Consider the following 26933-nt stretch of genomic DNA (forward strand, 5'->3'; position numbering starts at 1 on the left):
AGCCTTTGTGCCTGAGGATGCTCTTCCTCTTCTTGGAATATTCATCTTTCTTTCAACTAATTTTTTTTTTCTTTGAGGCCTAGCTGAGTGTCATGTTGACAGGAAAGTGTTATTCACTCAGTCGTGTCCGATTCTTTGTGACCCGTGGACTGTAGCCTGCCAGGATTCTCTCTCCATGGGATTTCCCAGGCAAGAATACTGGAGTGGGTAGCCATTCCCTTCTTGAGGGGATCTTCCAAACCCAAAGATCGAACCCAGGTCTCCCACATTGCAGGCAGATTCTTTACCACCTAGCCACCAGGGAAGCCCCATGTTGACTGGAAGCCTTTGCTAAACTACCAGTGTGGGTGAGGTAACCTCCTTTGAGATTTCCTCTCACAGAGTACTCACCACACATGCTAATTCTAGTATACTCTAGGCAGTCAATATTTGTTTATTGGATGAATTAATTAATGAAGAGTGATCGTAATCTCCTAAATGTTAGAACCAGGGAGTTGTAATGTTAAAAGGGATCTTACTGAATATCTAATTTACACAGGAAGAAACTAAAACTAGTACATAATTCTCATGAGTCCTATTCCTTTTCTCCTTTCCATTATTTCCAAAATTTATAGTTTCATATTCCTCATTTGATTAAAGTATCTTTGTTATGGAGTTTTGCTAGAAAGTGACCAAAGTGACCTCAAAGCATTAATACAGTGATTGTCAGAGGAGGTACAGCATATCATTATTACTAACTCATCGATTCTGATATATAAACGCACAAATATGTCCTACGAGTACTTAGCAGCCCACTTTTCTCTCACGATATCACCATTTAAAAGCTATTCTTCCTTAAAAGAGAGCAGATAATAACTATTTCTCAGGTAGAATTTTCAATCTTCTCTTGCCTTCTCATTGCAGTCTTTTTCTTATCATTATCATCATTAGTAGTCAGATATTTGAACCAATGAGCAAAGAGGTGCTGATGCATCAGAAACCAACCAAAAAACTACAGTATGGGTTAGTGGGCACATGTTTAAGAAGTAACAAATATAATTTGGCAGGCACAGCCTAGAATAATGGCAGGAAAACAGAAACATAGTGATTTATAACTAAGAGCCACTAAAAAGAAAGGGAGGGATTCTATATTCGATTTGATTGAAGAGACCAACCCAAGAAGAATGAAATAAGAAAAAATACAATGTCTGAAAATGATGTTGGTAAGCAAATTTGTGAAGAAAAATAAGAAATTAAACCACAAATATTGAACATAGGCACTACTTTAAGAGAGTTACACGTGTTGTAGATTCTTGTGACAATCCCATGAGGGAAGTATTTTATTATCTCAGAAGAGAAAACAGCCTTAGGAAGCTTCAAAAACCTGCTGAATCCCTTACAGATTTCACACTCAAGTGGTCCATTACTATTTACAGTTAAATAATAATTAACCTTTATAAAATTTTTAATTTTCAAAAGAATATCCATGCATAATTTTATTAATCCTCAGAAGAGTCCTGTTATTATTCCTAATTTTAGATAAGGAAAGGAAACCCTAGGGAGGTTAGGACTCAGTCACGGTTGCTTAAACCTACTTGTAATCATGTACAAGTAGGTTTTAAACCCAGTCAGCTTCTTCGACTATGCAAGCCTATAAGATCGTATTATAAGATCATATATAAGATCATGAAGCCTATAAGAAGATAAATCATAACTAAAAATGGATAACATAGACAGGCCCAAATCCTTTCAGTTCATTTTTTCCCATAAAAATATGTATTTGTTGACAGTTTTATTGAGATATAATTCACATGCCATCATGTTTTCCCATTTAAAATACACACTTTGATGGTCTCTAATATATTTGAAATTGTATATCCATCACCAAATTATAGTTTTGGACCATTTAAGCACCTCCACCCAATAAAACTCCATTACCATTAGCTGTCATTTCATGTTGTCTTCCACCACCCAATCCTTAACAAATCCTTAACAATATACTTTCTGTCTCTATGGATCTGTGTTTCATATAAATGGAATCATGGAAAATGTATGGCTTCTTTCCTATTGCTATATTTTAAGGTCCATTCATGTGGTAGCAGTACTTCTTTCCTTTTAATGGCTGCATTATATTCCATTGTATGGATAGTCCACATTTTATTTATGCCTTCATCCATTGATGAACATTTGCACCATTTCCACTTTTGGGTTATCATGAATACGATGCTATGACTGTTTATGTACAAGATTTTGTGTGAAAGGTATGCATTTCAAAACAAATTCCTGTTTTCACAAGTGTCCTAATGGCTAGTCCCGCAGAGGACTGGCCTCATGAAATGCTCTGGAAAACAGACCAACCATTTCTATTGCCAAATAAGTTTGGTTCAAAATAAACCCTCCTTTGCTCCTTTAGAGTCACAATAAAGGGACTCAGAAAACCTGCTCTAAGGAAACCTGCTTAACTTCTTTGCCTAGTATTCCTCCAACTTTTATAATACTGGAACCTTCCTTCACAGAATACTAGTAACATTCTGAGGAACTGGTGCACTAGGGAACACATTTTGGGAAAGGCTGCTCTAAATATTTAGCAAAGAGAGCCCCTTGGGGAGTGAAGCAGAATGCTTGGCACTCATTCTGGGATGCTCCCTTTCCTTCATGTGATCCAGCATCTTTGCATATGACACCCACTGTGTAATAATAGACTGAACATTATGGCTCCATTTCTATTTTGGGTTGAGGAAAATAGGTTAAAATTTTCTCTTAAAATATGGCTTTTGGGGGGTAAAAATAGTCAGCAGGTTGTTCTGACAGTATTGTCAGTGTCTCAGCAGAGCTCAGGGTTAGTCAGTGACCGGCAATGCCAGGATGAAGATGCCCTGACCGCCTGCTTCACACCATTGCCATCTCTGTGATTTGCCTAGCACCTGGCAGAGGGTTTGGCAGAGAGTCGGCACCCAAACTGTTGATGAATGAGTGTGTGTCGATGATAAAATGTGTTGGGACCCACACTTTCACAGATGAAAATACAATCTTCCAAAGGACTGTGAGGGTTTCCCAGGTGGTTCCGTGATAAAGAATCTGCCTGCCAATGTAGGAGATGCAGGTTTGATCCCAGGGTCAGGAAGATCCCCTGGAGAAGGAAATGGCAACCCACTCCAGTAGTCTTGCCAGGAGAATCTCATGGACAGAAGAGCTAGGAGGAGTTGGGCACGTCTGAGTGATTAAACAACAACAACAACAAAGGACTGTGATTTGCTGAAGTTAACAGAGCTGCTAGCTGTAGCACCAGAACAGGTCCAGTTCCCCTGGCTTACAATTCTCTATTCTTTCTGATATGAACATCTTTGGATTAAAAAACGTATTTATTAATCTAAATTTCAGATGAAGGTTTTAAAATGTTTCTACATTATTTATTTATTTAGTGAACCAGGTTTGAACGAGGCTAACAGGGAACTGTTGGAGAAGGAAATGGCAACCCACTCCAGTATTCTTGCCTGGAGAATCCCAGGGACGGAGGAGCCTCGTGGGCTGCCGTCTATGGGGTCGCACAGGGTCGGACACGACTGAAGTGACTTAGCAGCAGCAGCAGCAGGGAACTGTGCCAAGAAATCAAGGTCTGAGGTTTTCCTTCCTTGGAGTGATGCAATCTGGGAAAGTAAGCCCTGGTCCCCATGGGAGGCTGAAACTGCCAGGGCCTAAGTAACAAACAGGGAAGGGAAATATGAAGACCACAGATGCGAGCTGATGGCAAACATCATGTAGCGTTTTGTTGGGCTGCCTTGCATTTTCAGCACTACTTTTTTACACACCCAGTTTTCTGAGTGGCAAAACTGTCATGAAAAGAAAATTGTCTAAATATGTTCCATGCTGAACACCTTGCAAAGATGAACAGCTTGTTTGCCCTTCATGCTTTTCCTGGGTCACTCAGCCTAGCTATCATGTGTGAACCAGGGTTTCGACACTGGAGCAAAACATCACAGGGGTATTAGAAGAAACTATAATCAAAACAAATTAGACACCCAGAGAGGAATATGGCTGCTTAAGTTATTCACTGATATTCATAAGACAACTCTCAAAAATCAATCAGTATCTATTTTTATAGCTTATTGTATTATAGGCTGTCAGTTACATCTGATTCTTCGTAACTCCATGGACTGCAGCCCACCAGGCTTCTTTGCCCATGGGATTTCCCAGGCAAGAATATTGGAGTGGGTTGCCATTTCCTACTCCAAGGAATTTTCCCAACCCAGAGATCAAACCCACGTCTCCTGCATTGGCAACAGATTCTTTACCACCGAACCAACAGGAGATAGGACCTCCCAGTGGTGCAGTGGTGAAGAAGCCGCCTGCCACTGCAGGAGACATGAGAGATGCAAGGAAAATTCCATGGACAGAGGAGCCTGGTGGGTTACAGTCCATGGAGTCACAAAGAGTCTGATGTAACTGAGCATACTCACATCTATTTTTACAGGAAGACACTGTCATATTGGAAAGTAAATGCAAACTCAGGAATCCCTTTTGTGTCTCAGAGACATTGATTCTGATTCTGTTTGCCATTTTAGATATAATTTTAATATACTTAAATATGGAGAATTTCAAGTCAGTTGATTTTGTGAAGCATTTTTTGAATCAGTTTGCTCCTTTTCACTAGAAGTTATGAAAGTGCCAAACAGTTCTTTTGGGTTTGTCTCTGGGTCCCCAGATTTGCCTTCGATTTATTTTCCTGAGTTACAGTGTAAAGCCTAGTTTATTTTCTCTTCCCTGTCACGTTAGCACTGTGTGCTTTCCTCATACTTAACCTGATACTCACACACTGTACTTTCATAATGCTTCACTTGGATAATAATAATAACAATAGCAATACTTCTCCCTAACACTTGCACCATGCTGGCCTCAGCGTTCAATATAAGCACTTACTGAATATAACTGAATACCTAAAATAGAAGTTCCTTTTCTGGAAATGAGGATCAAATGTGAAAAGCAATCTTTCTACCATGTGTTGCAGAAAACCACCAGCATGGAGGCTGTGCCGTTTATAAACCAGAGGTGAATGCCCTTCTTGGGGTAGAGAACTGCTGTTCCCCTTCACCTCACTCCTCCGTCCAACCCTGGCCCCCTAGCCAGCAGAGGAAAGGGATTTGGTCTTCACCCGTAGAATTAGCTGGATGTGGCCCTGGCCGTCTGACTCTAGGAAATGGGCTGTTTAAACCCTACATGTGGCTTTCGGTAATACTTTTCCTGTGAATTTTTCAAGCAGTGCAGGGGAAATTCTCATCCTTTTTTTGCTTACCATTGCTAGGTAATCCTTTTTATTATTTTGATACCCTAGGAAAGAGATTTAGGTAAAACCACATCTGATAGGTGATATAGGTGATATAGCCCCTCATTAGAGAAAGCAACATCTGTAAGATTGAAATGAAGACTGGGGAAATGTGCTGAGGTGGAAGATGGCTGGATTTGGAGCGACACATTTCTGCTTTTGCCTTCTTCATCAACTGACTCGCTAGGAGTCACTTCTGGAGGGGGGGGTGGGCCTCAGTTTTTCTACTTGGTCAGGTGGGGTTAACTCAGCCAGCCCTGAACCAACTCATAAAATTATCAAGAGAATAATAATAACCTCATAGACTTGCATATGTTTAAAATCATTGAAAAGAGTTGTACAAATGTGACAGATATCAAGGGAACATTTCATGCAAGGATGGGCTTAATAAAGGACAGAAACATTAAGGACTCAACAGGAACAGAAGAGATTAAAAAGAGGCGGCAAGAATACACAGAAGAACTATACAAAAAAAAGGTCTTAATCACCTGGATAGCCATGATAGTGAGGTCACTCACCTAGAGTCAGACATCTTAGAGTGTGAAGGCCTTAGGAAGCATTACTACAAACAAAGCTAGTGGAGGCAATGGAATTCCAGCTGAGCTATTTCAAATCCTAAAAGATGATGCTGTTACAGTGCTGCACTCAATATGCCAGTAAATTTGGAAAACTCAGCAGTGGCCCCACTGCTGGGAAAGGTCAGTGTTCATTCCAATCCCAAAGAAGGAAAATGCCAAAGAATGTTCAAACTAATGTACATTTGAGCTGGTTTCACATGCTAGCAAGGTTGTGCTCAAAATCCTTCAAGCTAGACTTCAGTAGTACATAAACAGAGAACTTCCAGATGTACAAGCTGGGTTTCGAAGAGAGAGAGGAACCAGAAATCAAATTGCCAACGCTTGCCAGATCACAGAGAAAGCAAGGGAATTACAGAAAAATATCTACTTCTGCTTCATTGACTTCATTCACAGCCTTTGACTGTGTGTATCACAATAAACTGTGGAAAATTCTTGAAGAGACAGGAGTACTAGACACCTTACCAATTTCCTGAGAAACTTGTAGTCAGGTCAAGAAGCAATAGTTAGAACCAGACATGAAACAACTGATGAATTCAAAAGTGGGAAAGGATTACGACAAGGATGTCACCCAGTTTATTTAACTTATATGCAGGGTACATCATTCGAAATGCTGGGCTGGATGAATTCCAAGCTGGAATCAGTATTGCCAGGAGAAATATCAACAACATCAGATATGCAGATGACACCACTCTAATGGCAGAAAGTGAATAGGAACTTAAAGAGCCTCTTGATGAGAGTGAAAGGGGAGAGTGAAATGCTGACTTGAAACTCAACGCTAAGAACTAAGATCATGGCATCTGGTCCCATCACTTCATGGCAAATAGAAGGGGAAAAAATGGACGCAGTGATAGATTTTGTTTTCTTAGGCTCTAAAATCACTGCTGATGGTGACTGAAGCCATGAAATTAAAAGATGCTTGCTCCTTGGAAGGAAAGCTATGGCAAACCTAGATAGCGTATGACAAAGCAGAGACATTACTTTGCTGACAAAAGTCCATGGTCAAAGCTATGGCTTTTCCAGTAATCATGTATGGATGTGAGAGTTGAACCATAAAGAAAGGCTGAGTGCTGAAGAATTGACGCTCTTGGATTGTAGTGCTGAAGACTCTTGAGAGTCCCTTGGACTGCAAGGAAATCAAACTAGTCAACCCCAAAGGAAATTAACCCTGAATATTCATTGGAAGGACTGATGCTGAAGCTGAAGCTCCAATACTTTGGCCTCCTGATGCAAAGAGCCAACTCATTGGAAAAGACCTTGATGCCGAGAAAGATTGAAGGCAAAAGGAGAAGGGGATAGCACAGATCAAGATGGGTTGGATGGCATCACTGACTCGTGGACATGAATTTGAACAAACTCCAGGAGATAGTGAAGGACAGGGCAGCCTGGCATACTGCAGTCCATGAAGTGGCAAAAAGTTGGACACGGCTTAGTGACTGAACAACAAGAGCAACAACAGATGTTATTAGTTACAATGTCAAAGCCTTTGAACTATGCTCTTACAATTTTAACAAAGAGTCAGAGAATAGTAGTCTCTCTGATGTACAAGATGTAACTTCAGAGACTCACCCAAGTACATTGGTGATCAAGGGAATGTGTGGAAGGTTACGGACTTTGGAAGGACACAGACCTGGGTTTGAGGCCAATCCTCATAATGTTGGGCAGATTATTTAACCTCAGTTTCCTCAAAGGTAAATCAAGGAAATGTTTGCCTGCTTTACTTCACTCTGGTGGAGATTCAGTGATATAATGTATTAATATATACGGCACTAGTGAAGTTAGCCTGAGTTTCCTGGAGCCCTTGAGTCCTGGAGATGTAAATATACACACCGCCTTGCAGAGTAGGACTTGGAACCCAGTTCATTCCTTTTCCCATTTTGCAGATTCTTATGTAGAAACAATGTTCTGTTTTAAATTAAACACAGAAGGAATCTTTATTGTGCACTCTCAAATTGATGTGGGTTGGCCTTGGGTTTGACTGAGACTATAATACCGTTTGTCCCATCCACATCTGACATTTAAGCTATTTGGTTCTCTCTTAACCAACAAGAAAACTTCAGCACTATGGATCCATGTTGGAGATCTGATCATGAATTAACTCATTGAGCATATTCTAAGGGCTCAACTGATTCACTTAATATTTAAAAGAGAGGATACATTCGCTATAAAATCTAGGGAAATGTATAGTTCTACCCTTCCTGTTTAATATAATCACAAATGCACACATCCAAGTGGCAGAGATGAAATATATCTGTTCCATCCAGCCTTCTTGTGGGTGAAGAAGCTTTAGGGACTTGCTGATACACAGCCCAGGCCTGACTCCCAGTCTTGTGCTTTACAGCTGCTGAGTCTCTAAGCACCATAAGTCTCAAAAGAGACATTTACTTAGCTTATTCTCTCCTCTCTTCCTTCCAGGAATTTGTTATACGGGGCAGGATACATACTTGCAGTAAAACCTTTTCAAGTTTTGTTCATGGAAAAGGCTGGTCCCTCCTAGAAAAAGGCCTGCTTTTTTTTTTTTTTTTAAACATTTAAACCTTAAAAGCAAAAAATCTGCAGTGTCCTCTGGAGACCTCAGAGCTGACGTCAGGGCCCAGTTACAGAGACCAGCTCATCTCAGTGCCTGGGAGCATCTATTTCTTCCCCAGCCCTTCAGTGGTGGTCTCTGTTTTGGTTTCCTAATCATGTGTTTAGCTTAATCTGATAAGCTACCTCAAATCCTTTGGAAAGTAAGCAGGTTGTAAATCCTAAATAAATAAGACTACCACAAGCCTGGCTTCTGGCTCCTGACAAGGACAGGGACCTGTAACCTACACCCCACCCTCACCTCCTAGGTGCCTCGTGACTCCTTGTGTCCCCCACTTCCAAAGCCTGGATTACAGTCCTTGGACAGCTGTGAATGCACTGGGGAGAAACAGTGTCCCAACAGTTTGTTTTCTTCCCTAAAGATGGGACAGGTGGGGAGAGGCAGTGTGATAGTTAGAAATAAACGTTATTATTGGGCTTCCTGGGTGGCACTAGTGGTAAAGAATCCACCTGCCAATGCAGGAGACGTAAGAGATGTGGGTTCAATCCCTGGGTCAGGAAGGTCCCCTGGAGGAGGCCACGGCAAACCACTCCAGTATTCTTGCCTGGAGAATCCCATGGACAGAGGAGCCTGATGGGCTACAGTCCACAAGGTCGCAAAGAGTCAGACATGACTGAAGTGACTTAGACACAGCACACACCAGTTTCATCAGAACCCCCCACCTTCTGTCCTCTTTGCAGAGGAGGTTGGATGACAAGTTGCTTGCAGTATGAATTAGCCCTAAACAGATTCCTGAGACTGAAACTTCATCCAACCCAGCAACTAAACCAGAACTTGGTGGTAGCTCTGAACTTTTCTTCTGTGTCCTCTGGCAATCTCTTGATCAGTCCTATTATTTTCATTATCTAAACCAGTGGTTTTCAAGTCTGGAGACACATTAGAATCACCTGGAAGGCTTTAACACCACAGATGCCTGGGACACATCTATACACATTCTGATTCAGTGGTCTGGGGTTGGGACCCGGGCAACCCATATTTTCAAAACCTCCCCAGAGAAGTATAGGGGTCAGCCAGGGTTGAGAACTGTTTGTCTCAACCTAACGTTAATCAATCCTACCCTTTCAATAAAGATGGCCACTTTTTTGGTTATGGTCTTGCGATGTCTCTCTTGGGCTATTGCAACAACCTCACAACTGACTTCCTACCTCCTGTCTTTCCCCAACCATCAGTAATGACACAGTTTATCTATTTATCACACTAATTTGACTTTTTAAAGACTCATGTCCCAAAGTTCTCCTTTCCATCATGTGAAAATCATATCTTACCTGCAGAATGGTAATCATTAACACTTATTCAGGAGTTGCTAAATGCCTAGGCACTGTGCCAAACATAAATGTTTTATTTGATCCTCACAGCAACATAGTGAGGTAGGTAGTGGCATTATCCCCATTTTACAGAGAGGAAATAGAGGTTTCGAGAGGTAAGTACATTGGTCGGTTTTAGACAGAGTATGTGATGAAAGCAGAATTTAAGTGCAGGTGTATCTGTACTCTTAACCATCAAAATGTTTTACCTTTTGTTTAGGTTAAAGATAGAAAAATGAAAGGCTTTGAGGAGTCTGCCCATTCTGTATCGGGTTTCCAATTAATCTCCCCATTTACAGCCCCATGCCTAACTCCTGGCCAGGCTATGTATAGCCTCAAGTTTATAGCCTCTTCTTTTTATTTGGAAGGATAAAAGAGGCTTACATTTGAAAGTACAAAGAGAGTAGGAGAGAGGACATTAGCTGATGAAATATTTCAATCATGTTTTAAAAGCCAGAAAAAGGACAGAGGAGAGTTGTCTGATATAGCTGGGCTGAAGTTGCTGTATCTTAAGAGACAAGCAGAGGGTACCAACAGGAGAGAGTAGGATAGTCCTGTAGAATCCTGAAGAAGCTCTGAAATTGAGGACTCTGATATAAGAGAGGGTGTGGGAAGAAGTTTAAGAATTTGTGAACAGTCTATTTACTCTGCTTCCAGCCCCGTTGTAATAACTCTGCAGCTGTGTAATCATTACTCCATAGTCAGGAGGCAGATTTATATTTTGGAGGGAGAAGAGCAGAGAAAAGGCTTAGGATTTGGAAATAACATACACAGCCTGGCCAGGAGTTACGCATGGAACTGTAAATGAGATAATTAATTGGAAACCTGTGTTCAGAATGCGCAGGATCCTCAAAGCCTTTCCCTCCTAGAATGTTCCTCTGAATGCAATTGTCTTTCAGACAAGACATGGGAGGATTCTTTGCTAGAGAAACTGAGCATTTCCCAAGAAAACATGGTCACATATCAGCATTTAGAAGATCTCCCCTCAAAAAGTGTGATTTCTTAACCCAGCACCCCAAAGTGAAATTCATGGGGAAAGGCCTATGAGAGGGGAGCCCTGTTTGAGATTCCTGTTGCTGCTATAACAAATTATAGTTGGCCTTTCACATCTGTGGGGTCTGTATCCACAGATTCAACTAAAGGGAAGGTGGAACATATTTGAAAAAAATTCTAGAAAGTTCCAAAAATCAAAACTTGTATTTGCCACACACTGGCAATTATTTACCTAGCATTTACATTACATTTACAGCTACTTACATACATTTTACACTGTCTGAGGTATTATAAGTCATCTAGAGATGATATAAATTATATAGGAGGGTATGTGTAGGTTATCTGCAAATATTATGCCATGTTACATTAAAGACTTATGTATCCACAAATTTTGATATCTGAATGGGGCTCTGGAACCAAAACCATATGGATACTGAGGATGACTGTTCCACAAATTTATACTATTCTAAAATAAAAACATTATTAAAAAAATATGTTTCGGGAGTGGAGTAGGAATGAAGTTGTGGGGTAGGGGCTTCTTGAAAATTGTGTTTTTAAACCATGTATATATATATATCTGAGATATATGGCTTATCGTCTTTTCTTATGTTCTTCCTCTTCTGGAAAGTCTTCTTATCTCTGCCTAGTGAAATATGTCTCAAATCTTTAAGGCCCAGGTCAAATGCTAAGGGCCCTTTGAAGTTTGTGCCAGCTCCCTCAAGCAAAACTAATCACTCCCCCATACTGGGTTACCCTCACATCTCGCACTCACTGCTATTATAATTCTAGATATGTCACACTGCATCATTACTATTTGTTTAGTATCTGTCTCCCTTACCAGGATGTGAGTTCCTTGAGGGCAGAAATTGTCTTACTCATCTTTATATCCCCAGAAATAACACAGTACCTGGCTCATAATTGATATTCAAGAAGTGTATATTGAGTTAATGACTAGAGAAAAATGAATCAAGAAGAGAATAAATTAATGGGAGGAGGAGTTTACTAGAAAGTCAGGGTTTACTTTCAGCCTAAGGTCTAAGAAAGGAGACAGAATTGTACTTAATTTTCCTGATAACTATGAATACTATTAAGTCTTAGTCCAAATAGGGGATCAGATCAAGAGAATTACTGTCTTGGTACATAGAGAGAGAAGAAAAGCTGGTGCCTAAACAGTGGACTTGTCCACATAGAGCAGTGTATTTGAATTTAAAATAAGCTAAAAATAAAGACATACAATATCTATAACAAAACAAGATAATGTACTCACCAAAATTATGAAGAAAATACCATTTTGTCTATTAAAATAACAGAATAAATTACTTGGGACAAAGCTGACATAATGATACAAAATATACAAAATAAATGTTTAACAGCTGTTTTTTTTTTTTTTAAGCAGCTTTATTCATAATTGCCAAAACTTAGAGTCAACCAAGATATCCTTCAGGAAGTGAATGGATAAATAAACTGTGGTACATCCAGACAATGAAATATTATTCAGTGATAGTAAGAAATGAGCTATCAAGCCATGAAAAGACATGGAGGAGACTTAAATGAATATTATGATGTGAAAGAAGCCAATTTGAAAAAGCTGCATACTGTATGACATGACTTTCTTGAAAAGGCAAAATATAGAGACAGTACAAAGATCATTGATTGCCAGAGACTGGGGCGAAGGGTTATAAAGTGGAACGTGGAGGATTTTGAGGGCAGTGGAAATACTCTGTGATACTATAATGGTAAATACATGTTATTATACATTTGTTCAAATCCGTAAAACATATAGCGCCAGAGTGAACCTTAAAGCAAACTGTGGACTCTGGGTGATTATGTGTCAATGTAAGGTCGCCAGTTGTAGCAAACGCTCACTCTTATGGAGAATGTTGATAAGGGGCAGGCTTCGCACGGGTAGAAGCAGTGAGTATATGGGAAATCTCTGTACCTTCCTCTTAAAGTTGCTGTGAACCTAAAACTGCTATAAAATGAAGTATTAAGTATATATTATCTGTTCAATTAAGTGCAATGAATTTAGCATAGTACGAGCTAGAAACTAGCCTTGTTAAACACCAGTTTAAAGCCTGCTTTACCAAGTCATATATTTCTACAGTGTCTGACTTCCCATTTCTTTTAGAATAAAATTCTGTCTTCACCGTGGTCTCTAAAAGCATCCAAGACGTGGCCCCTTCTTGCTTCCCTCTGTCCTCACTTTTCCCCTCCCTGCTCTCCTGACCTTCTCTTCCTTGACCACCTTCTGGTCTTGCCTGTCCCAAGAGCCCGACACATGCTCTCTTCCTGCTGTGCCCGTCCCTACTCTTTTACACATTGACCATCTTTTCTATTTCAGCTCAAATGGCCCCTCCCCAGGGACACTCTCCCTGGCCACCTTATCTCAAATGGCACCACCCCAAGTTGCTCTTTCTTACATCATTCTAGCTCCCTGATTGCATGCATCACACTTGGTAATTATTATGCTTATTTATTCCTTTGTTTTTAAGACTTCAACTTTTATTCGTTTGTGCTTTGCCTGTCTCCATGCTAGAAAAGAAGTACCACCTTAGCCTGAGATAGCTAGCATGTCCTGAATCCAAGTTTAAAGGCAGAGGTCTTCATGACCCTGTGCTGGGGGCCCCTGGAAAGGGATCAGGGAAGGTGTACGAAGAAAGGGAAGATGCTTGACTCAATATTCTCTCTCTTTTTTTTTTTTTTCCAATATTCTCTCTTTAGTCCACTGAGTGGCCCAGGCCTGGGAGAGGGCCCAGGCCTCAGGGATCTATTTTTAGGGACTCACTATTTTTTCCTCTTTGAGTATAAAACAGCTGTCTCCCAATCCATAATACGCGTCCTAATGTGTCATTTTCAGACATTCAAATTCAAATGACTTTTCAGGAATGCTTCATGTGCAAACCTAGGAGACCACCCATAGAGGTGACAAAATGCCTGCCTCACTTAGCATGGCTGGCGGTGGTTTCTTGCCTCCTTTACTAGTCTTTCATCTTGGGTCCCCATTCTGCTGCTCCTGGATCCCATGTCCTGCCATTTCTGTGAGCTGCAGAGAGAATTTCTGAGCCAGTTCCTTCTAGTAGGAAACATACCTTCCTGACTTGAGCCCCAGCAGAGGAGGCATTCCCAACTGAACAAAAACACGTGCATCATTGTGTTTTCTAACAAAGATCGCTTTTTAACCCTTTCACTGTCATTTGAGCTGCCATAAGAAAAAAGAAAAGCCACAGAGGGAAAAAAATCATCTCTCATAAAAATGATGGCAACAAATTTAAGATTCAGAAGACAGGAAGAACCAATGTGAACTCATAGCAATGGTTTCCAATTGTCCAAATAACTGTCTATGTTCCTTAGTTTTAAAATCCTTAGATTTTAAATATTGTGGCAAAGTACACATAGTGTAAAATTTACCATGTTAATCATTTTAAGTATATAGTTCAGTAAATACTTAGTATAGTCACATGGTAGTGCTACCCTCACCACTGTCCATTTTGATGGTTTCATCCTCATAAATGGAAACTCTGCACTCACTACACAATAAGTCCCATTCCTTCTTCCCCCAGACCCTGGCAACCACCATTCTATTTTCAGTCACTATGGATTTGACTGCTCTAGGTATCTCATATAAGTGGAATCACATAGCACTTTTTTTGTGTGACTGCTTATTTTGCTTACCATAATGCCCTCAAGTATCTTCCATGTTGGAGCATATGTCTGAATTTCCTTCCTTTTTAAGGCTGGATAACATTCCATCGTAAGTGTATACCACATGCTTATCCATTCAACCATCAGTGGGCACTTGGATTGCTTCACCTTTTGACTATTAAAAATCATGCTACTATGAACAAGGGTGTACAAATATCTGTTTGAGTCCCAGCTTTCAATTTTTTTTGATATATACCCAGAAGTGGAATTGCTGGATCATACGGTAATTCTATTTTAAAATTTTGAAGAACTTGTTTTCTATTAGCATCTGAACCATTTTACATTTTCATCAACATCACACAAAAGTGCCAATTTCTCCACACATTTGTCAAAGCTTGTGATTTTCTTTCTCTCTTCCTTCCCTTCCTTTTTTGATAATACCATCTTAATGGATATGAGGTGGTATTTCATTATAGTTTTGATTTGCATTTCCCTAATGATTAGTGATGTTGAGCTGCTTCTCTTGTACTTGTTAGCCACTTAGATATCTGCTTTGGAGAAATGTTTATTCAAGGTCTTTGTCCACTTTTTATTCAGGTTTTTTTGTATTGTTTTTGAGTTATAGGAGTTCTTTGTATATTCTGAATATAAATCCGTTATCAAGCATTGATTTGTAACTATTTCCTCATTTCATGGTTTGTCTTTTCACTCTAGGTGGTATCCTTCAAAACACAAAAATTTTAAATTTTGATAAAATCCAGTATATCTATATTTTCCTTTTGTTGCTTGTACTTTTGGAGTCATATCCAAAAAATCACTGCCAATTCCATGTTTTCTTCAAACAGTCATATAGTTTTAGCATTTAAGTTTAAATTCTGATCTATTTTTTGTGTATGGTATAAAGTAAGGATCCAACTTCATTGTTTTTCATGTAGATATGCTGTAATGAAATTTCTCTTCCCTACCTAATACATTTATATTTTCCAACTGCTTCTCACTGGCTAATAGGAAATCTATTTTTCCCCCATGGGTGACTATATAGCTGAGTCCTCTTATTAGTTTGAATTTTTCAGTTGAATGTCCTAGAATTTTTAGGTAGACAGAAATATTATTTGCAAATACCTCATGAGATTTGGGAAACATTTGTTTTTAACCATGTCTTACTGAGAAGATAGACTTTCCTATTTTAAATAAAGAGAGGTTGTGATTAAAGTCGAAGGTATATCTGTTTTAATTGTGTATCAGTTACTCTGGCACATCGCGGCTCCTCTCTCTAAATATACTTCTAGCACCTGCCCTACTCAAAGTGCAGTCTCCAGACCAGCAGCTGCTGCATCACCTGGGAGCTTGTTAGAAATGCAAATCTTTGGGCTCCACCCCAGATCTCCGGAATCAGAATATGCATTTAAAATCCCTGCATAATTTGCAAGCATGCTAAGATTTGATAGTAGTGCTTTAGAGATTAATGAAATAGCATCTCTTCCTTTCCTTTTAAGCTTTTCTTCCATTTCCCAACTGCAAGTCATTAGGTACTATAAATCCTAGAAAAAGGTCTTTCAGAAAGGGCAATATATCAACACATCTTTGACAAGGACACCAAGAATATGCAACAGGGAAAGAATAATCTCTTCAGTAAATGGTGCTGGGAAATTGGATATCTACATGCGAAAGGATGAAACGGGACCCTTATTTTACACAATACCCAAACATTAACTTGAAATGGATTAAAGACTTAAAGTATAATACCTGAAATCATAAAAAGCCCTGAAGAAAAATAGGGGAAAAGCTTCTTGACATTGGTCTTAGCAATGATTTATTTGGATCTGACATGAAAAGCACAGGCAACAAAAGCAAAAATAAACAAGTGGGACCACATCAAACAAAAACTCTTCGGTACAACAGAGCAAACAGTCAACAAAATAAGAAGGCAATCCATGGAATGAGAGGAAATATTTCCTAACCATTTATCTGATAAGGAGTTAGTATTAAAAATATATCAAGTACTCATAAAACCCAATGGCAAAAAATCCCAAATAAGTTTATTTAAAAATAGACAAAGGAACTGAACAGACATTGTGGCAAAGTAGATATGCAAATGGTCAACACATAACATGAAAAGGCACTCAACATCATTAATCATCAGGAAAATGCAAATCAAAATTAGAATGCAATAGTGATATTTTCTTTCTTTGTGATATTTTTGAGGCAGTGCTGGCCTCATAAAATGAGTTCAAAAATACTCTTTCCTTTTCAATTTTTCCTTGGAATAATTTGAGAAGGAGGAGTGCCAACTCTTCTCTAAATATTTGGTCCTGGACTTTTGTTTACTGAGAGTTTTAAAATTACTGACTCAACTTCATTACTGGTAATTGGTCTGTTCATATTTCCTACTTCTTCCTGAATCAGTCTCTGGAGATTGTGCCTTTAAAAATTTGTCCATTTTCCCCTAGGTTGTCTATTTATTGGCCTGTCTATTTTCTAGGCCCTGTATTACAAACCCACAGCTAACATCATACTCACTGGTAGACAGTATGGCAGTCTCTGGGGTATAAACCATTATTGATCTTACATCTGGGTCTCCCTCCTAGAGTATCCACAACATTTATTTCAGAAAAACTGAATTTTGAATTATAAAAATACATTAACCAAAAATGGGTGAACATATGTGCTTTTTTGACAACTAAATGTAGTCCCGGAGTCCCACCTATATCACGGAAGGGAGGGAACAGGCAGTCTCCAGAGAGAATCTGAAAGTGTATTAAGTGGCTGTGTCCTCAGGGTTAAGCCTTATATTCCAGAACCTGCTTGGTGGTCTCAAGGACAGCGGAGGTAATTCTCCCTTTTCAAGTTCTGGCTCTTTCCCCCTCCCCCTGCCCCATGTGTCCTTTTGTCCAGCGTTCGCCTGGCCCCAGAGTTCAGTGGCTCCATCTACCCTCTCCTGGAGGGCCCACAGGAGTGTCAGATGCTGGGAGAAGACTAGAGTTCTGAATGATGATATCTTCTCAGGGAGCTGAACCTGCAAAATAATCAGGCTTTCATCTTCGTGGATGAACAATCCTGTACTTTTCTCTCTTAGGTTCTCATATCCAAAAAACTGCCTGACCCAGGGGATGAAGGCAGAAGGAGTGGGAAAAAGTGCATAATATGGCATAAACATTCAACTGGTGGCTGCAGTCAAGTGAAGGTCCCTGTTACACTTGGGGGAGGAGTGGCTGGTGAGGGGGTGTTTGAGGATCAGTTTTGGAAAGGGTCACTTCAAAATTTAGTCTCTAGAGTCAGACTTGCAAGTAAGTTTAGAAAATATCCATCACCAACCAAACAGGAAACCTCTAAAATCCATTTGCTCCCTGGGGCTGTCCTCTCTGAGCCATACCTGACCATTCATTCATTCAACATATTCAAGTGCCTCCTAGCACCAGATACACATCCAGGACTTCATTCTTTGACTGAGCTCCTAAATCTGTGAGTTCAGGCAGTTGTTGGGTTTCTGGGGCTGCCAGTCACCAACTTAATTAAAAGCCTGGTTGAAAAAAAAGAACACCCCATTTCCCAAGCTTTCCCTGCTCTGAGGTAATTAAACGCATATCACTTGAGGAGAATCAAAACCTGCTTTGTTTTGTGTTGATAAGAGCTAGCTAGTGGTAATACTTGTTTTGTTGTACAAGTGCTTTTTAATTCTGCATTTAAATTCTGAGAGTCCCATAGATACTATCATTTGGAAACATGACTCTAAAAGTAAAGAAATTATAGCACAATAAGTATTTTCATCACTTTTTATGGTTTGCAATCAAGTTGACAAATAAAAAAATTGCTTGAGCATTTTTTTAAAAAACATCCTGTAATTAGTCCTCTTGTTTTCCATCTTCTTGAAATAGGATGAGCATTGCTGTGAATGTTGCTTAACTATCAAGGAACATGTGAGAGGAGTGGTATCTTCTAGCAGAATAACCTTTATTTAAAAAAATCTTCATGATGGACTGGCGCCTTCTTGAAATAACTTTCAGCAGTGCTTTATGAAACTTTTCTTAAACATAATATAATCAAACACATGCCTTAAAGGTGCCTCTTCAGCTCTCCCCTATTCATCTCTGCCTGTCATCACCAGAAATGCATTGTGGGAGGGCCCAGTCATCTTCCCAGTGGGACTGACCCCAATCCACCCTCTTTTGCCTTAACACCCCATTGTGTCTCTTCCATTCATTAATTTATTTTCCTTAAACTTTAATAAAAACAGATTTAGATAATCAACAAGAATGATTAATAGTCTAGGAGGGCATCTAGTCACCATAATTTCCAGGATTATAAAAAACAATTTATTTTTAGTTTATTAGGTAAACATTCCCAGAGCAGTGACATTATTTAATGTCTGCGATCGATGACATCAGACTTTTGGAAGGTCCATGGTCACAGCCTAATTTGAAAGTTACAGTTAGAATCTGATGAAATCACAGTGGGTGTTGCAAGAGGCACCCTTACTGAAATTTGAAGATTATTTTGAAACTGCTTAGTTAGTATATTCTTTTAAATATATACTCCTATGTACTGCTCATGAATTATAATTAGCATGGATGTTCTTTCATACCATAAGTATTGTCAACGGCTTTTGTAAATACACATTTACTTCATAATTGCTCCATGTAACTGAACGCCAGCCACGTACACGATCACTTTAACCACCTTACAACTCTGCCAAAGACTAAATTACAAAGGAAAAAGGTGTGATTCTTTTCAATCAACTCTGTAATCCTCCGTCAGGTACATTGCCTTGTGGGATGTTTAGAATTCCAAGTTGTTCATTTCAATTTCTGTTTGATCTATGTACATTGTATTCATTTAATCTTCTTCTCTCTCCCTCCTTCTCTCTCTCTTTTTCTTTCTTCCTCCCTCTCTCTCCTCTTTCCTTTCTCTTTCTCTCCTGACCTCTAAATGTCAGGTACTGTTCTACGTCCTAAGAATATGCAGAAGTGTCAGAAAACAGCTTCTCAGAAGACGTCAGTTCAAATCTAGTTAATCAATGTCCCCAACTTGGAGCAACTCAAAATGAGCCATATATTATTGAGGGGGAGCTGGCAATCAATCTTGTGAACAAATTTATATGCATCACAACTTTTGTGTAGCATTTCTAGGCAGGAATATTATGTACTTGTGGGTGATCACTATTCAAAATTTATTTTAAAAGGAGAAATATTTTTGCCTTTTTTCATCTGAAGAGATGACGTGTTTTGAAATGTTGTGCAAACTCTGACATGCTACAGAATGTAAAACATTTTTGTTGTTGTTATTCATCAATGTTGAGATGCTCTGGGTTTTTCTATTTCTTCTGACTCTTGATCTGATTTTTTTTCCCAAAGACCAATATAGGGACCTTATTGTTTTGGAAAGTAGCATATAGATGAAAGTTATCTTCACTGATAGAACCTGGCCATGGTGAGACCTGAACTTTTCCCTCTCATTCTTCCCTTGGATAGTTATAGTCTCAATCCTGTAAACTTTCCTCAAAGATGCTATTTAAATGGAAACTACAACCACTTGTCTCAAACCATCCCTGTGAAATAGACACTGGCAATTCTATAGTATTTGGTTTCAATTAGACAAAAATAAACACAAATTATATCCATTTAACTTTTATTTTAAATCATCTGCTGAGATTCTAGTCTTCTAGAAACTTAATTGTATATCAGATAACAATCCAAGTTAGAAAGATTATAGGTATAATGTAGGGCAGGGCAATAAAATGAATGAGGAACATTTTCTATAATTGTCAATGGAAGTGAAATCTTTAGAAACAACTAAATGACTTGGGCCAAGTTAAACCTTGGCCAAACCAGCTGGAGTAGATTGGTGATCTATTTGTGTAACTCGCTCTCCACATCAAGTGTCTGTTACACATTGGACTCTTGACTACTGAATGACAGTGTCCTTCAATTACCTGTTTAGCTACCCTGGTGATCTACCTATCTACCTTATTTCCTGGCATTCTAAGGTATTTTTTTGGTATGTATCTGTTAGGATGTAGGTTTGGCTGCAACTGACAGAGACTCAGAGTAACAGTGGCTTAAATGAAGATAGAAGTTTTTCTTCTGTGTACAAGTCCAAGGTGGTTAAAAACTCTTCCACTAAGTCATCAGTGGCCCCTTCTCCTTCTGCAGAGTCCAGGGTGACTTTGCCCCTGTCTGTATTCCAGCCACCATGGAGAAGGAAGGTGAAGAGACTACCATATCCCTTTGAGGGCACAACCTAGAAGCCACATGCGTCACAACTGCTTGTATCCTCTCACTCTAAGTAGACTGTATGGTCTACCAGTGACCATCTGGCTGCAAAGGACATATAAAATGTTGTCTCTATTTTGGTTGGCTATGTGCTCAGCTAAATAATCAAGTCCTACTAAGACAGAAGAAGGGGAGAATCAATATTAGGGAGCAACGAATGGTTCTTGACTAAATATTGTTTTAAATACTCACCCATCCTCAAGATCAGTGCTGTATACCAATAGTTCTTAAAAACATTGCTTTTAACAAGCAGTATCAGCATCACCCGGGAACTTACTGAAAATTCAAAATCTCGCACCCCGCCTTCCGCAAGCTTCTAAATTGGAAGCTCAGGTAAGACACGGCAATGTGGGTTTTAACTGGCTCTCCAAGGTGATTCTGATGCCTCTAAAGTTTGAGAACTACTGGGCCAGGGTTTTCAAAAGCTACATGGGAGGCCAGGCCTTAGAGGAGGAGGTGAGTTGGGAAGCAAAGACTCAGCAGTGGTCAGCTTCCGATCCTTGACTGCTCTGATCTTTATGAAGTCACCCCTTGTAAATCCCTCATCTTGAGGTTCTGTTGAGTGACCTGCAGCCAGGGCCAGACTGTATGCTGGGAAGATAGATTATGGAATGACAGGTGGTCTTTCCGAGCTGCGCACTTAACCTTTTTTGACCTGCTTTTCTCCTATATAAAGTGAGCTGGTGGATGAAGAGGAGAGCAAATGACCTTGATGACCTCTTCCAGCCCTGCCACCTCATGGTTCTGTGCATTGCTCTGCTGGCTGCTGGAGTCATAGTTTTGTCCTTTTCCATCAACAGCTCAGATGGTGCAGCGTGAGACTTAAAAACAAGGACCAGGTAGGTTTGGGTTTGAATTGAGGCACGTCTACTTGCTAGTTGTCTGATCTTGTGCATGTCGTTTAGCCTCTCTGGCTCTCAGTTGCCTCCCCTGTAAAGTGAGGGTAATAAAGTTAACTCATCAGACTGCTTTAAGGATTAAACACTATGAATGTATGTACGTAGGGGACTTCCCAGCTGGCATTAGTGGTAAAGAACTCACAGGTCAAAGGCAGGAGATGTGAGTTTGATCTCTGGGTTGGGAAAATCCCCTGGAGGAGGGCAAGGCAACCCACTCCAGTATTCTTGCCTGGAGAATCCCATGGACAGAGCAGCCTGGTGGCCTGGTGGGCTACAGTCCATAGGGTCACAAAGAGTCAGACGTGACTGAATGACTTAGCATGGCATGGCGTTGTGTATAAAACCCATAGCATCATGTCTGGTAGGAAGTAAACACTAAATAAATGGCTGCCAGTGCCATGGTATATATTTTGCACTTCACTGGATTACATATAGATGGAACAATTGCTTCTTCCCAGGAATCTCTTGTTGTGGAGAATCTCTTTGTTATGATTATTTTTCTTTTTTGTGGACTTACACACTTCAGAAAAGAGAGACCAAGATGATACATAATCTTCTGGAAATCTGAAGACTTCCTTATGAAGAAAAAGACACAACCTCCTTGGTAAAACCCTACACGTTGTACATCTAGAGATCCCTCAAAGATACAGTCTCCCTTGAACTTTCCATAAAGGGAAAAGCAACTTCATTCCCATTTTACAGGTAAGGAGACAAAATCTTAGGAAGTCTAGGTGGCTTTAAGAAGGTTACTCAGAAAGTTGATAGGGAGCCTATATTCAAATACTCATGTCTGAGTATTATCACTTCGCAGAAACCAAGGTTTAGCTATATTGTAAAAAAAAAAAAAAAAATTGTTCTTTTCTCTTTCTCCCCATAGCCTTTAGACTCTTTGCATCTCCCAGTCCTCACATTATCTTTGGATTCCCAGCACCTCATTTGGCACCTGGCATGGAACAGGTTCCAAACAAATGGCTGTTGAATGACAAAAATGAATGAAAGAAGTGAAGCTATTGGACTCTGCATTCCAAGCAAGACTTTTTTTTTTATTGCAAGTGTTTGGAATCATGACACATACTTTATAGATGGAAAGGCTTTCTCTGCTACCCTGGAAACATCTCAGCCTGCTCCTGACCAGTCCATCACTTGCCAGCACGGAAGGGTAGATGTGGTCAGGTGGGTATCTAATTCTCCACCTGTCTTTCCTCTTCCTCCTTTCCATTGGAACTCACCACCTTCAGGCTTCCTTCATGGTCCTTGAGTGATTTTTGTAGGTGCTCTGCAGAGCAGATGTTCCCGAGTGGGCATCTGCCTCCTCTTACTGTAATATCTTTTACCTGAACAGCCAAGTATGTTGCTGATGACCCTTGGCTCTCAAGCAGAGGGAAGGGGAAAGGCCGAGTCCATGTACTGAGAGAATCTGCCTCTCTGACGTCGTGGCTCCCCCTCACACCCGCTCAGACTCCCCCTCCCCACTGTCGACATTGGCGTCTGTCAGCTGGTGGCCAGACACCTGAACAGACTCTGCCAATTAGAGAAGTCACACCTCTTAGCTCACAGGTGCACTATTGTGCCTGGGCCCCCAGCAGGGAGCCACATGGCTTTCAGGAGAAAGAGTTTCCAGAAAGGAACAAGGAAGTACCCCCCAAGGGCTACCGCCATCGCAGGAGGGGCCCCTCTGAAAGCTTCTCTCAGGTAAGGATGCAGCATGAACTGTAGTTTTTTGAGGGTGTAATTTGGAGGTATCCAGTCATCTTTCATTCCGAGGGAGGTTACACTGAATTTGTCTCGGCAGAATGAAAACCATTCTGTGGTTCTGTTGTTTATTACTCCCCCCTACCCCCATCCCCCCATCCACCTCTTTGGGTGACTCTGAGTTTAGCCATTCAATACTGGGTAAATGAAATGGGAAATACAGTAATAACTTCTTACAGTTGTGGGGAGTTTTATAAAGCCCTCTCACCTCCCCAGGGTAAGTCTGAATGAATCAGGTGGAGTAAGTACCGTATTTTCATTTTAAGGTTAACGACACTGGGTTCCAGGAGGATTCAGTAAATGGTCTGTCACCAGGTGGCGAAGAAAGAAAGCTGGACTGAGAGTCTGCATTTCATTCATGCTAGTTCACTGGCTGGTGGTACAGCCTGGATCACTCACTTACCTTTTTGGCATCAACTTTCTCATCTGCAATTCAAGGGAAAAAATATCCCTGAGGTCTTGTTGGATTCCAAGAGTCTTTATTTCTGAGGCTACTGAGTTTATAAGTGACCTAAATGAGATTCAACCATGTAGTCATGTCCTGCCACAGAAATTTATCCTTAAGGGAGTTCATTTTTTCCCCTTAATTTTAATGATGGAAAATTTCAAACAGAAGTAGAGAGAATAGTATAATGAATCTTCATGTGCTATAAACTAGCTTCAACATTTTGCCCATCTTGTTTCCTGTAGCCTTTTTAAGAAAACACAAAACTGCAGTATTTTAAAAGTAAAGCCCAAATATCAAATTATTTCACCAGTATAAATTTTAGTATGCATCTTTAACCTATCAAGCTGTTTTTAAAAAATAAAGCCACTGTGCTATTATCATGCCTAACAAATTCACCACCACTCCTTAATAACTAAGTTAATTAATAAAATAAAAATCACCATGCTACCCTATTCAGATTTGCTTATTGCCTCAAAGGTTTTTTTTTTTTTTTTTTGTAGTTGGTTAATTCAAATCCATTTGCAAAGAAGTTCCACACATTATATTTGGTTGTTGTTGTTTAGTTGCTGAGCTGTGTCTGACTCTTTGTGACTCCATCGACTATAGCTCTCTAGGTTCCTCTGTCCAGGGAATTCTCTGGGCAAGAATACTGGAGTGGGTTGCCATTTCCTTCTCCAGGGGATCTTCCTGACCCAGGGGTCCAACCTGCGTCTCTTGCATAGACAGGCAGATGCTTTACCACTGAGCCACCAAGGAAGTCATAGTTGGTTGTTAAGATTTCTCTAAATCTCTATCATCTCATCCCTCCCTCTTTTTTCTTCTTCTCATGCTATGATTTGTGGGAGAAAGCAAGTCATTTGCCTGAAGAGTGTCCTATATTCTGGATTCATCTAATTGCTTCTCTGTGGTGTCATTTAACTTATACCTCTATCTTCTGGTGTTTCCTGGGAGTGCCTATTTCAATCCAGAGGCTTGATCAGATCCCTTATTCAATTTTTTAATGTCTAGGCGGTACGAGATACTTCCTATTGCATGTAAGGTCTGATTGGTTCTCTTTTTTTATGTGTGATTTTGAGACTGGGATCTATTAGAGGATTCGGATATTATCAAAGGCATGCCTCCATGAAGTTTTTATTTTTAACCTGCATTTTTCTTTTTATTGTATTTAGAAAAATGTATCTGTTTTGATCCTGTTCTTTTTTTTTTACCATTTTCAGCTTTTTCCTATTTCCCATGGTAGATACTCATTTTCTTTCTCTCCTACCACTAAAATAGTAAAGAAAAATGAAAAGCAGTATTCTTAAAAAACAAAAACAAAAACCCTTCAAATGTATACCTAGACATTTGATTTGGTGTAAGGACAACCTGCTGCTCGTTACAACAGTTATTGACACAAATGAATTTCACAAAGCTGTTTTGTAAGCCTGAAGGTGGAAATTCTTAAAAGTTACTGAGGATTTATATTTAGTTATATTTAAGTAAATTATGTGAGTGAAGGGCCTGAAGAAAATAATAAACAGCACACTGCTATTGGGAATGCAGTTAAGGATGTTTTATTTATTTTTTTCTTTTAAGGGTTTTTGAAATGTCCTTTTGCTCAGCGGGCGTGCTTCAGCTTTTGTTTCCTTCCCATGTGCCAGGATAGAAGCATTTCTGGGGGGCAATGATCTGGAGGTGGGCAGTGCAGCTGGGCTGGGGGACACTTCTCACTGGGGACCCTGGCTGGGAATCACATGCTTACAAGCGGCACAAAATGGTGCTGGAGTGGCATCTATTACTTGTGCATTGTCATTATATGAATTTAGATCAAGCCCACCGATAAACTTCACAAGGCACATGCTATTATGGAGAAAGCAGCAGGAACCTGTCAGAGTTACTTTGAGTTCTGTGTAATTACAGTGGGTCTTACACACATACGGGTGAACCCGTATGTTCATTCCCCTATGGAAAGGCAACACTGTTTTTTAAGGAAGTCTATTACAATAATAGATATTTGAAGTTGGCTTTTAAAATACAATCCTGTCTTTTTTGCCGTCCTGACAGACTGGTTCCCTGCCTATTGGCCATTTCTTTACTCCCTTCTTCCTTTTTCTTTTTCTTCTTTGCTTTTAAGGCCTAGCTCTGCCCCTTGCAACTAGCGTGTGATGCTGTGTGAACACAAAACTCTCAATCGAGGAGCCTCGGTTGTCTATTCCTTAGAGAGGTGTTAATAATACCTACCTGGGGATTCATTGGTAGGATTAAGGAGATGGATTACTTTTGAAGACCCAGTAAATTGAGAAGCAGTATAGATTCGAATGGCGTTGCTCCAGCCATTTATTCTGCCAAAACTTTGGAGTTTAAAGCCCTTTGGTGGCCCCCTCTCGTTCTTAATGCAGAGGAGACTCTTCAAAGGACTTTCAGGGCCTGCAGGTTCCAGCCTCTCTTTCCTCTGCAACTTGCTGTCTCCTCCCCTGTCCTCTGAGTCCACACCTCCGGACATCCTGAACTTTATTTCAGATGCTTTGTCCTCTTCCTGCCTTTGCACATGTTGTTTCCTTGGCTTGAAGCATTGTCCCTCATCTCCTCTCTGCTTGGCTAGTGCAATCCCAAAGTTCATTTCTGCTTAGATATTGCCTCCTTTGTGACGCTTTCCCAAATCTCCAAAAACCATAGGGTACTATTGGAGCGCACTTATCACCCATATTGTCATTCTTTGTTTCCTTGTTCCTCTCTCCCGTAGAACTGCGAATTTTTGGAAGGCAGGAATCATTGCTAAGACATTTATCTTTGTAGCTTAATTTCCTAGCTCAGGGTAGAGCACATAGATGGCGCTCAATTTATTTATTGTGTGGACTAAATTCTGACCCTATTTTCCTTTTGGAAAATTGATGCCTTTCTTCTCCAGCTTGTTTTTCGTATTTTAGAATTACCACCCCCATTGAGCACAGCCCTGTCTCCTCCTGTAGACAATTTGCCCCTTATTATATCTGGTCTGTTCTCTAATTTGTGTGTGCATATTGTTATTATTCTGAATTGTAAGTATAGGTAGATCAGGAACTCCAACCCTATTTTGTTAGTTATCTACCGCTCTGTAGCTAATTATCCCCCAAATTTAGCGGCTTACTTCAACAAACATCTCACGCAGCTTCCCGGGGTCAGGGGTCAGGAATCTAGGAGCAGCTT

Source organism: Cervus canadensis, chromosome 20 (assembly GCF_019320065.1).
Source record: "Cervus canadensis isolate Bull #8, Minnesota chromosome 20, ASM1932006v1, whole genome shotgun sequence".
Classification (NCBI taxonomy): domain Eukaryota; kingdom Metazoa; phylum Chordata; class Mammalia; order Artiodactyla; family Cervidae; genus Cervus; species Cervus canadensis.